At 47.9% G+C, this 3,991-nt stretch overlaps 1 pseudogene across 1 annotated transcript; it reads right to left on the reverse strand.

The window, feature by feature from the left end:
- Nucleotides 1-2,833: 2,833 nt before the first annotated feature.
- Nucleotides 2,834-3,364, reverse strand: LOC309349773 (ferritin heavy chain A pseudogene; annotated as a pseudogene). The gene has a single exon. The product of its transcript is annotated as a ferritin heavy chain A pseudogene (transcript).
- Between the last annotated feature and the right edge of the window lie 627 nt (nucleotides 3,365-3,991).

The raw sequence follows: 3,991 nt of genomic DNA on the forward strand, positions 1-3,991 counted from the left end.
TAAGCGCTAAGCCGCTTATCAGCTGTTCCGCTGATAAGCCGCTTCTCAGCTGATCGCTAAAAGCCGCTAGACCGCTAATAGCGCTAATCCGCTAAGCTGTCAATGGGCTTGCTTCGCAAGACGAAAAAACCGGTAGACGAAGAGAATCGCGGAACGGATTAATTTCGTCTTGCGAGGCACCACTGTATATATATATATATATACCGTATTTTTCGCCCCATAGGACACACCGCCTCATAGGACGCACCTAGTTTCCCCCTACCCCAGCCACCAGAACAGGCTGCTGCCTGCAAGCCTTGCAAGCCCGGCGGGACCTCCTGCCGGGTGCACAAGGCTTGCGGACACCTTCCCGAAGCACTTGGCGTCCTCCGGAGGGCACCCTGTGCTTCAGGATGCAGGCTGCTGCCCCATCAGGGACCTCCCACCGGGCGCGGGAGGCTTGCGGACACCTTCCCGAAGCACGGGGCGTCCTCTGGAGGGCACCCCGTGCTTCAGGATGCAGGCTGCCGCCCCAAGCCTTGCGCAGGAGGCTTGCGGACACCTTCCCGAAGCATGGGGCGTCCTCCGGAGGGCACCCCGTGCTTCGGGCTGCAGGCTGCTGACCTCAAGCCTTGCGAGCCCGCGGGAACTCCCCTGGGCTCGCAAGGCTTGCGGATAGCTTCCTGAAGCCTGGAGAGCGAGAGGGGTCGGTGCGCACTGATGCCTCTCGCTCTCCAGGCTTCAGCGAAAGCCTGCATTCGCCCCATAGGACACACACACATTTCCCCTTCATTTTTGGAGGGGAAAAAGTGCGTCCTATAGGGCGAAAAATACGGCATATGAAACTCCAGACTGCTCCCAGATACAACTAACGTCGAGTGCCCCCTTGTGATCGAACCATAGATCCCTCTCCCTGGCCTCATTGGGGCACCAAGCACCATTCAATATGGGACAACTCTGTTTGAAAAACCACGTGTATGTGCTCCACATGAACACAAAGACTTACTTTCAAGGGAGATAATTATTTCTTATCGTTAAGAAAGGGGGCCTCTGTCGAAGAAACGGCATAAAAATAGATATTAATGTCCTATCAGCGCAAGATAACGTATTTTCTTGCCGATCACAGTTGTATTACGTGGCCAGCCAGTAAACGATATAATGCAGACAATGTCTGTTCTTAGTTGAAGAGATACGGATGGTGCTGTGGTTAATTCATTATCTAGTTCAGTAGTATAACAGCAAGTGGTTTGCCATGGTAACTTACACTGAAAGGTTCTGATCTGCCTGTGGTTTAAAAACACCCAACAAAAACCAACCCTATGACATATTTTTTTTAATAAAAAAAAAGTAATCAAGAAGTATGACACATAATTATTTAGCTAAAGGGTTTTTTTGCCGTTGCCTTTGTAAAATCAGTTTAAATACAACTGGAAACTTTATTATGAGTTAATAGTGAACTGAAGCTGTGTCAATCTGCTGTTAGCTTGCAGCGCCTGGACTGAAAGCATCTGGAGGAGGGGTGGGGAACCATAGACCCAGAGGCCAAATGTATCCCTCAGAGCCTCTCTTAGGCTTCTCCCAAGGTGCCCCCTCCCCTGCTGGACCTAGTGTTGCTGTTATGTACTGAAGTTCTCACCCTGGGCCAGCAGGGGATACTGTAGATAGTTTTTCACTCAGGTCCACATATGCAAATAAGGGATTGAAAGTGACGTTCGGTGATTGGATAGTTACAGAAAATGGTTACTGTTGCGTTCTAGTGGAGCTCCTTATAAGCAGGCTGGCTGAATCCTTCGGTTCAGTTCTGTTCTGGCCTGTGAATAAACAAGAGCTGTTTGAAGAATCGCTGTGTCGTCTGATATGCTCACCCACAACTTAACAGTTGCCACATTTGTTCTGGCAAAATACTGGACAGGGCGGGGTGGGGCAGTTGGTGGGAGATGCCCCCCCCCCCAGTGCCAAAGTGACTTCAAAGCAATCCATTACAACCCATGGCAGCCTAACAGGATGGCCCCTCTGGAATTTGCCATGAACACAAACACACACACACACACACACACACACACACACAACTACAACTAATAATAGTTTTATTATTTGTACCCCACCCATCTCACTGATTTACATGAATTTGTGGATCTCTCTGTGCTTGGCTGTCCAGAACTTAAATACATGACCTTTTGCACACCCTTTCAAACACATGCATTTGGAGAGGATCCCCAACTTGGCGGGGGGGGGGGGCAGGAGAGAGAGAGAGAGAGAGAGAGAGAGAGAGAGAGAGAGAGAGAGAGAAGACCTGAAATACAGGACAAAACTGTATCAGTACAGGGCATAGCGATTTACATTGAAATACAGGACAATCCTGTATTATACAGGACAGGTGGCAACCCTAATTGCACCATTTTTTCCAGGCCACACCGCTCACCAGCCATGTTTTGTATCTGTCTTGAGTGCTTTGGCCTGCCTGGGATGTGTCTTAGACTCTGTTAATAATGACTTTTGCTTGCCTGGATGGAGATTGGAGACGATTGGCAGCCATTTCTGATATTCTGAATTACTTTGAGTTTGCATTGAATTGTATATCGCTGGCTGAATTTGTTTGTTTTCTGCCTTATTTCTATGCTGCTGTGTTTTTGATATGATTATAGTGACTGTAATATTTGTTAATTTTTAATGGTGTTATTGTGAGCCGCTTTGCAGTCGACATTATTGTTGGAAAGGCAAGAAGCAAATATCAACTCAAACAATTTAAAGGCCTCTTTACCCAGGTTCTTTCTTTCTTTCTTTCTTATTCTTGAAAAAACACTACACAAACTTGACTACAAATTTTACTCTTTTTCTAAAGTGATGAGAGCATTCAGCTGCTCTTCTTCAAAGTGAGCTTGTCAAACAGGTACCCCCCCCATGCCGTTCTGCAGCAGTCCCAGGTGCCTCAGGTTTGTGAGGTGGTCTCCCAGCTGCTTGATGACCTTCACCTCTTCCTCCAGGTACTCAGACTCCAGGAAGTCACTCAGATGAGGGTCTCCCTTCTCTGTTGTGACCTTGTGCAGATCCAGCAAGGCTGGCTCACCTTTATCTCCACCTGCAGGGCATTCTGCAGGGCATCCAAGCTGTTGCCCCACTCATCCTTCTCTGACTTCTTGAGGTCCTTCAGCAAGATGCACTCTCCTCTCTTGTTCTGATATTTCAGGAACTTATCTGCATGCTCCCACTTTTCTTGGGACTGTTCCTTCAGGAACTTGGCCACGTGACCCAAGGCAACATAATCACGGTCAAAGTGGTAGGACATGGACAGATAGAAATAGCTAGCATACAGCTGCAAATTCACTAGCTGGTTCAAGGTAGCTTCGCAGTCAGCACAAAAGTTCTGGCACACCTGAGAAGCCATCTCTGTTGTTAAGTTGTGGGTGAACATATCAGACGACACTGTTCTTCAAACAGCTCTTGTTTATTCACAGGCCAGAACTGAACTGAACTGAAGGGTTCAGCCAGCCTGCTTATATAGAGCTCCACTACAATGCAACAGTAACAACTTTCTGAAACTATCCAATAACTGAGTGTCACTTTCAATTCCTTATTTGCATATGTGGACCTGAGTGAAAACTATCTACAGTATCCCCCTGCTGGCCCAGGGTGAGAACTTCAGTACATAACATCTGTGTCCTAGCAAACTAAACTGAAACCAAACAACACCACAAGCCCTACACTACTGTTACTGTCACCCAGGTCCGTTCTTATTGACAGCTGACTCTGTCCAGAATGGGTGCCATGTAGCCCAGAAAATTGCCAGGGTCTAGCAAATGAAGGTAGGAAGGTAGGGTGACCGTGGCATGGAGGTGGGGGCTGTCCAAGTGTGGATTGCTGCTGGATTTGCCCACTTCCCTGTGAGATGGCAACCTTCCCTCAGCCTGTGTCTTGGAGGGAGACCTTGATCCTATTTCATCACCTCACCTCTTCACATTTTGCAGCAGCCTTCGTCCCTCTCCAGTCCTGTCCAATATTCCTTTATTAGTTT

The sequence above is a fragment of the Podarcis erhardii genome (genome assembly GCF_964252035.2).
Source record: "Podarcis erhardii genome assembly, chromosome: 9".
NCBI lineage: Eukaryota > Metazoa > Chordata > Lepidosauria > Squamata > Lacertidae > Podarcis > Podarcis erhardii.